We start from the raw sequence: 9,137 nt of genomic DNA, 5'->3' as shown, positions 1-9,137 counted from the left end.
ATAGGAGTACAGTGGAATGTATAGGTGTACAGTGGATTGTATAGGTGTACAGTGGATTGTATAGGAGTACAGTGGAATGTATAGGAGTACAGTGGATTGTATAGGAGTACAGTGGAATGTATAGGTGTACATTGGATGCTATGGGATCATACAAAGTGTAGTGGACGCTCCCCCCCATGACGTCACCCGGGATTACAATACCAGCTCTTTTTAGCCCTAGCCCCGCCCCCTCTTTCAACAATTTACACTGCAGAAGGTGACGCCACGGGCGGGGGAGTGGTCGGGTGACGTAGCCGTCAGCTGTTGAAGGCTGATTGTTGAGCAGTGAGATGAGCCGGCAGAGGCTGAGCCGTACCCCGCACTCTGCACCTACCTCAAGCCGGGCTTCTGTATAGCGACTCTAGGACAGGCTCGCTCTGTATCCTCTGCTGCACGGTAAGGTAAATGCACCTCCAGCCTTCCTCCTCTCTCTGTGACCTGTACACTGCATTCCTTCTATCACAGGGGTCAGGGGTGGCTGCTCTTTGTTGTGTCCAGCAGGACAATGGTTAACTATCCATGGTGAATAAGTCTTGTTGTCCCCCTGGAGAGCTGTGACCCCCCCCCAATATCACACCAGCCTGGAGGTCACAGCTCCCCCCTCCCCCAATCTGGAGGTCACTGGACCTGTCCAGGATCAGACACCATCCTACACACCATAAAGGCAGGCTGTCATCACCCCCTGCTCTATGATGTCACCTGCTGGGGACAGATGTCATAGGTGATGGTGGATTGCCAGTGCGGGGGAGGGGTGGACAGAAGAGGTGCCTTTGTATCCATAGGATGATCCAGGCTTTGTGTGGATCCAAGACAACACAGAACAAATATACAAGAGGGAGGAGGAGGGGCGATTACCGTGTCCCCATGTATAACGGATATACACGGGGACATGATGACAAAGATATCAAGATGGCCCCATGTATATCCCTTATACATGTCACAATTGTGTCCCCGTGTGTATCCTTTCCTTGTTATTAAGGATAGGCGGATATGCTTGGGGACACCATGGCATCAGTGATAAAAAAAACTGTCCCCATATATGTCTTGTATGCAAAGGGACAATAGGAGGATAAAGGGATATACATGGGGACAACTAGGGCACCACAATTGCTAAAAATCAGGTGACAATGTCCCCATGTTCCTCCTGTATACATGGGGACACAGTAATTATATCCTTTATTATTAAACATGATGGAGGGATATACACGGGGACACAATGATATCACAATTGCTAAATGTCAGCGATAACAAACCGTATCCCCATGTATGTCCTGTATACAAGGGGACACAGGGAAACCATGTCCTTTTTTTTAAAATAAAGACGATACAGGGGAAACCATGACATCACTATTAGCAAAAAAGAGATCACTCGTGTCCCCATGATTGTCCCTTATACATGGGGACAGGTGGTAATCATGTATATCCTTTCTGTATTATTGAAGAAGGGAATACCTATAGGGACAGGTTGTATATCCTTCCTGTATTACAAAAGAAGGGAAATACATGGGGGCACTTTGGGGGAGTTTTACTAAAACTGGAGCACTCAGAATCTGGTGCAGATGTGCATAGTAGCCAATCAGCTTCTAACTTTAGCTTGTTCAATTAAGCTTTGACAATAAAACCTGGAAGCTGATTGGTTTCTATGCTAAACTGCACCTGATTCTGCACCGTGTAGTTTTAGTAAATAACCCCCTTTTTAGTTATCTTTGTTTTATTAAAAATTGATTTCACATCTGCCTTAATCACTTAGACTTAACTAGTGTTCTATTAATGTCCAGTGACTCCAGATCTTCTTGTTGACTTTGAGTCTTTTTTTTTTTTTTTGTTTCTGTTTGTATTGAATTCCCTATCCTTGATGACCAGCGTTTGTTGTCCTCTTGCTCTCTTGGCAGATCTCTGTGCTGCCTCCCTTGTTTTCCTTCTCCATATCCTGGTCCTGCTGTCTCTTCCTGTCCTCTCTTCCCTGTGTAGTTCTTCATCTTCGTTCCTCCATCTGTACCTCTCCCCCCCCCCTCCTTCTCCTCCTCTTCCTCCTCCTGGTTTCTCCTCCTTCTCCCTGAGTGAGCTCTGTGTATCCTGCTCCCTTGTCAGGGATCCCCCTCCTCCTATTAGGCCCCTCTATAATGCAGAAGGGGGGAGGGGGGGGGGGGTTGACCAGCTTGTGATTTCATATAGACGATAACTTATTGGGTTGATGTGTTAATAACCGTCCTTGCTTCCCTCCCCCCCTCCTTCTGCCTAGCTTGCTCTGTCAATATGCAAATCCATAATCCCGTGTCTGCTGAAAGCTGGGATGCTCTACGCAGGGGGTGGGGTGTCCTCTGCAGGGGAATTGTGCTCGAATTTTTAGTCCTTCTATGGAAATGGGAATTATTGTCAGGTGTCTTGTGTGGGGATGGCGGCCCGAGCCTAATAAGTCGGCACAGATTTGCTTAAACGTCAAGATGTACGCTTGCTGGTCACCTAGGGGTTAATATCCTCTGGCCCTAGGCTGTCCCCATATTGTGCTCTTTCACTTAGATGACTATGTGCCATTTAATTATTAGGATCTGTGACTGATAAAATATTTAGGTCAGATTTAATGAACAGCACTTATCTTTTATATTTGGAGTTTCATCATGAAAGATTAATCCCTTCTTGGAAATGTGCCTTTAAGCTCTAAAGAGTGTTAAAGGGGAAAAAAAAAAAAAAACTTATGTGGAACGGCACAGGAGATCAGTGGGAGGAGCCTGGGAATACGGAATAACCGGATATATTATAGGTAACCATAAGACGAAGCGGCGGGGAAACCTGCTAGGGACGTATTTACTGTCTGCTCCATTAATGTACACAGTCATTCTAAATATGCCACGTTAAGTCTCCTAGTGTGCAAGAATTTCACCCGTCTTATTTTTCACATGGATGCACCCGGTGACGCTGGGCCGATTTACATATGACATTGAGCGTCACGCTTTCTCAGACTGTCCTCTGTTGAACTGCAAGGATGTAATGAGAATATCCCTGCTGCTCCGCTATAAAAAGGTGTTTACCTTTCATCCTTGCTTTGCAACACGGATATTCTATACTACAGATGGGCTGATCAGATGTTCAACCTGGAGGACATGTCAGTGTAGCTTTTCATGGTGGCCTCTTGTGATGAAACACAAGTTCTGCAACACTTGTGTGACTACAGGTTGTTCCTGGTTCCATTGTATCTATGCTGATCATATATGGGCTATGAAGGGGACAACGTTTTTTACAGATATCTCCACTGCTCTGCTAAATCTAGGTGTTTACCTTTCATTCCATTCACACATTGCAACACAGATATTGTTATCGTATCGATCTGATGATCAGATGTTCAACCTGGGGTACATGTCACTGTAGCTTTTCATGGTGGCCTCTGACAAGATGAAAATTCTGCAACACTTGAGAGGCCCTGCTGCTCCACTTTATAAAGGTGTTTACCTTTCATCCTTACGTTGCAACACAGAGATATTCTATCCTATAGATATGCTGATCAGATGTTCAACCTTGGGGACATGTCACTGTAGCTTTTCATGGTGCCCACTGATGAAACACAAATTCTGCAAAACTTGTATGACTACAGGTTGTTACTGGTTCCATTGAATATTTATAGGCTACGAAAGGGACAAATTTTGACCAATTTTCCCACTACTCTGCTAAATATAGGTGTTTAGGCATTGCAACTTAGACATTCTATTGTATAGATATGGCGATCTGAGGTTCAACCCGAAGGACATGTTGTTTTTGCTTTTCATGGTGGCCTCTGATGAAACCAGTTCTGCAGCACTTGTGTGACTACAGGCTGTTCCTGGTTTCATTGTATCTATGCTGATCATATATAGGCTATGGGAGAGACAACGCTTTGGCCGATACCCCCACTGCTTTGCTAAATATAGGTGATTAGCTTTCATCCTATTCACACACTGCAACACGGATATTCTATCATATAGATGTGGTGATCTGAGGTTCAACCCTGGGGACATGTCACTTTGTAGCTTTTCATGGTGGCCTTGAAAGTTCTGCAACACTTGTGTGACTGCAGGTGGTTCCATGTCTTTATTCTTGATACTTTGTATCTCCTGCTGATCATATATAGGCTGTGGAGGGGACAATGTTGTGACCGATATTCCTGCTGATCTGCTATATAAAGGTGTTTACCTTTCATCCTATTCACATATTGCAGCACAGATATTCTATTCTATAGATGTGGTGATCTGAGGTTTAACTTAAGGAACATGGCACTCTATATGTTTTCTGTACCTTTTCATGGTGGCCTCTGACAAGATGCAAATTCTGCAACACTTGTGAGGCTACAGGTCAGAGACGTAACAAGAAGCTTCAGGGCACAGGTGCAAGAAACCATTAAAGGCCCCTTGACTGTCAGGGCCCTTTCCATCGGTCCTAGGGCCCTTTCCATTGGTCCTCTGGCCCTTCCCTCTGAGCCCAGGGTCTTTTACTCCCATTGCCAGTGGTGTATTTTGTGTTGCCTTAGGCAGGACAAAAATTGTACTCCCACCCCGCATTTAAATTTGTCCCATTTAAGCCGCTTTAAAATTGCGCACGCCAGTGCAGCGGCACCAAACAATGTCGATTTTTACTATCCATAGGCAACAATTTCAAAGCCTTTATATTTTACCACTTTAGATATACAGAGAAGGTCTAGTGATAGAATTACTGTCCATGATGTGACGTTCGCGGTGATACCTCACATGCGTGGGACAATCACTGTTTGTGTGCGCGCAGGACCGACAAGCGCTTTCGTCTTTTTGTGCGAGCACGGAAGAACGAGGGCACTTAAATTTTTTTTTTATTATTTATTTTATTTTTACACTGTTGCTTTCATTTTTTTTTTTTTTTTAAGCACTTTTATTGCTGTCACGTGGAATGTAAACATCCTTGTAGACAGCAATAGGCATGTGACAGGTCCTCTTTATGGAGAGATCTGAGGTCTAAAAGACCTCAAACTCCTTTTGCACTTAAAAGCATTAAAAAATTGGTGTTTCTGAATGCTTTTGATTTTTAAAAACTGGCACCGATGGTTTCCGAGTAAACCGGAAGTGATGTTATGTCATCTCTTCAGGTGTACCGTTATCAAAGTCAATCCCGACTTTGCTTAGCTGTCCGGTCTTTCGGGGGAATCACCGGCTGGTTGCTTGGGTCTTCTCGGTGGGAAGGGCGAGCTCGAGAGAGCCACGGCAGAAGGGGGGTGTCCCTTCCGGCTGCTTGTAATAGCAATCGAGCAGCTAATAAGCTGCTCTGATTGCTATTACAAGAGAGCCAACCTCCGCTCTAAAAAAATTATACCGGGGGGTGACTGAAGCTGCATACTGCTGCAACTTATCTTATAACTTGAAACGGCTTGAGTTACTAAAACTGGAGAGTGCACAATTTGGTGCAGTTGTGCATGGTAGCCAATCAGCTTCTAACTTTAGCTTCTTCAATTAAGCTTTGACAAAAAAACCTGGAAGATAATTGGTTTCCATGAAGAGCTACACCTGATTTTGCACTCTCCAGCTTTTGTAAATCAACCCCATTTAAATCTACCAGATAAATACACATGCCTTTCAGAACCTCCCATTGAAGTCTACTGGGGCAAAAAACAGTCAACTGATCTAGAAGAAGCTCATCTACTTTTTTGAGCTGCTGTCTTCAAGGGGCACTACACTCAGATGTGAAAGGGCACATTCAGTATAATGGCAATACTAGTGTTGAGCGTTAAAACACTCTTGAAGGAGCTTCAAATAGCTCAAGGTTTTAACGGGGCCTTAAAGCTTTTGTAAACCTCAGATATGAAATGTGAACAAAGCATACCCCTCTATAGTGTGTACATAGGTAAATTAAGAGCACTAAGACCCCTTTTACACCACGCTGCCCATTGCGTCGGCAATAAAATGCCGCTATTTTTATCATCGGCGGTAAAAAGCCGCTATTTTTAGTGGCGTTTTACTGTTGGATTTGCGGCGCATTTCAGCCGCTAGCTGGGTGCTTTTACCCCCGCTAGTGGCTGAGAAAGGGTTGAAAACGTCAGCAATGCAGCGGTTTGCCGGTGGTATTACAGCGCTGCCCCATTGATTTCAATGGGAAGCAGCGGTGGAGGAGTGGTAAACACACTGCTCCTTCACCGCTCCAAAGAAGCTGCTGGCAGGACTTTTCCTGAAGTCCTGCCAGCGCACTGTGAAAAGCCCTCGGGGCTTTCACACTACAGACAATGGTGCAGCTGTTTTAGGGCGGATTGCAGGTGCTATTTCTAACGCTATAGCGCCTGCAAAACGCCTTTGGTGTGAACGGGGTCTAAGTGTCATTTCTGCCTGCTGCTTTATTCCTCTGCTGTCAACATGAATTACTTCTGACAAGTTTTCCTGACACCAAGAAAAAAATGTTGATGGGGAGGGACCTCCAACTGATTGACAGCCTCATCTCTGTTCCTATGTGCTGTGTGAAGGTGGTGCATCTCTTCCCTCCAATCAGCTCTTGGAGCTCTCCTCCCTGAACTCTGCAGAGTGGAACCTCAGTTCTCCTCCCCCTTTTTTCTGAACTCTCAGACAAGCTTATACATTTAGCACTTTGAAGAGATGTAGAGAAGAGAAGACTGCAGGTAAAACTTATATAAGAGAATTTGTTTAATCTCTGTGTATCACCTGAGACCAGACACTTCACTGGGACCACTTAAAGGTATTTACCTTAGAGCCTTTTCACACATAGCCATTTCTATAGGATAGTATATTCTAATTGCAATCAGACATTGACATGTAGCTCTGTAGCTTTTCACCATAGCCTCAGACGAGACAAAAAGTTTGCAACACTTGAGAGGTTACAGGTTGTTCCTTGCTGGTGTCTCTATTTTTGATTCATTGGGGGTTATTTACGAAAGGCAAATCCACTTTGCACTGCAAGTGCACTTGGAAGTGCAGTCGCTCTAAATCTAAGGGGTAGATCTGAAATGAGTGGAAGCTCTGCTGATTTTATCATCCAATCATGTGCAAGCTAAAATGCTGTTTTTTATTTTCCTTACATGTCCCCCTCAGATCTACAGCGACTTTACTTCTAAGTGCACTTGCAATGTAAAGTGGATTTTCCTTTAGTAAATAACCCCCTTTGTATTTCTGCTGATCACAGGCCACAAAGGCAATAAAGTTTGACTGCTATCCCCACTGCTCCACTATATAAGGCTCCATTCACACTTGAGCTGAGTGTCTTTGGTAATTTTTCATACTTTGAGCATTTGTACTGGCGTTTTTGACCATTATTATTATTATTATTATTATTATTATTATTATTAATAATGAGAAGCTAGTTATTAGGCAAGGAAATGCACAAAAGAAAATTTGTTTTTCAGAATCTCCTATTGAAATTTAGTTGAGTCAAAACAAATGCTAAAAAGAAGTCTGAGAGCTTCAGGTGACGCTGCCATCAGGTGTGAATGGGCACCACTGAATATAATGGAAATCCTTAATTATGATTTTAAATCCTAGTGTCGAAAGCTTAAAGTGTTCCTAAACCCAGGATCCTACATTCACTATATCCGGTCTCCTACAGTACACAGAAATGCAATTATTTTATTAAATATAAACTGCTAAATAACAGTTTTTTTTTTATCAGCAGTATATAGCAGTTTTGTGACATCTGTTAGTGTCTGATTAAAGCTTGTAGGATGAGTTTTCATTCACCTCTGACTGTCCTATGAGGCTGCAGGACCCCTGACCCTCTGTCTGGACAGTGCTGATTGGCCCTGTGCTGATCACATGCAGTCTCCCAGGAAGAAGAAAAAAATTCTTCAGCAATATACACAAAATGGAGCATGTGCAGTTTATCTTTTAGTCTCTGTTTTATCAGCAGATTAGGGATTGTGGAAGAAGGGGAGGGACAGAGAAGACAGGATCAAACATCCTTTTTTACACAATGCAGAGGATTAACCCCTTAGGTTCCACAGTGAGTATAACAAGCATGTTTCACTGCATTTAGACTGATTTTGCTGCTGTGGGTTTAGTAACACTTTAAAGAGGAAGTAAACCCTGATGGGTTTTAGTACCTCTTTATTTCCCTGCAAAGGTAAAGCATAATGGGCTAATATGAATGGCATAGTAGCCCATTATGTGTCGTTTACCTGACACAGAAGCCAGCGTTGTTGTCGTTGTCCCCATGAGCAGGGAGCTTCCATCTTCGCCCCTCTTCCTTCCGGGGCTGCGAACTCTGGCTCTGTGACTGGCCGGAGTCGCGTGACGTCACTCCCGTGCATAACCCATAATAGAAACAGCAGGATGTGCCCTTTCTAAAGGACGCATGTGCCAATGTGATCGCCTTTTTAGTAAATATCTCCTAAACCGTGGAGGTTTAGGAGATATTTCAAGCACCTACAGGTAAGCCTTAATATAGGTTTACATGTAGGTAAAAGTGGTTGTGCAGGGTGCACAACCACTTTAAGTGCTTCAGATCACTCAGTTCACTCTGATGTGGCTTCAAAGTCATGCGACTTTGAAGCCAATTCCACAACTTGCATGCGACTTCTTTAACAGAAGTTAATGCAAGTCGGACCAAAGTCGGATTAAAAGTGGCACTGATTCGCACTACTCAATTTGCACCGATTACAATGGTTCCATTGCACTGTATGGGGTGCGACTTCTAATACGACATTTGCTCCATCGCGCTTGCCGCATTAGTGTGAACCAGGCCTGAAAGTGTTAACTTCTATCCCTCTTCACACATAGGACAAATATTCAGTCCTGTAGATGTGGCAATCGGATGTTCGACTTGAAGTAAAGTACAGTGACTCTATCGCTATTCAAGGCCTCTGATAAGCTGCAAATTCTGCAACATTCGTGTGGCTACAGGTTGTTCCTTGTTGGTGTCTCTTTTGTTGATACTTTGTATCTCTGCTGATCCTAAACAGGCCGTGGAGAAGACAAAGTTTTGGCCATTGCAACCAAGATTTGAACTTTGCACATACTTTTTACATGTGTGGGTGGCAAGTGATTAAAGTATTTCCATCAGACACCCTTGAAAATTGTTATTTTGTGTTTTGATACCAATTTAGTAATTTGTATAATGCTAAAGGTACACAGGACAAGTCACAATATAAACACCTTTCCAGAGAA

The 9,137-nt window shown here is 43.6% G+C and overlaps 1 protein-coding gene across 2 annotated transcripts in view; it reads left to right on the top strand.

The window, feature by feature from the left end:
- Positions 1 to 277: 277 nt before the first annotated feature.
- Positions 278 to 9,137, top strand: part of TP53INP2 (tumor protein p53 inducible nuclear protein 2) — a 51,384-nt gene continuing 42,524 nt past the window's right edge. Inside the window, exon 1 of one of the 2 annotated variants that reach the window (XM_077459142.1) lies at positions 278 to 435. The gene's annotated coding sequence lies outside the window, so the exon portion shown is untranslated. Of the gene's footprint in view, positions 441 to 9,137 lie in introns of both variants that reach the window. The other variant, XM_077459143.1, reaches the window with a different exon arrangement.

The sequence above is a fragment of the Lithobates pipiens genome, unplaced genomic scaffold (genome assembly GCF_037356315.1).
Source record: "Lithobates pipiens isolate NorthernLeopardFrog02 unplaced genomic scaffold, aLitPip1_a1.2 Scaffold_28, whole genome shotgun sequence".
NCBI lineage: Eukaryota > Metazoa > Chordata > Amphibia > Anura > Ranidae > Lithobates > Lithobates pipiens.
The sequence above is the reverse complement of the archived record's forward strand: the minus strand, read 5'-3'. Positions and strand labels throughout refer to the sequence as shown.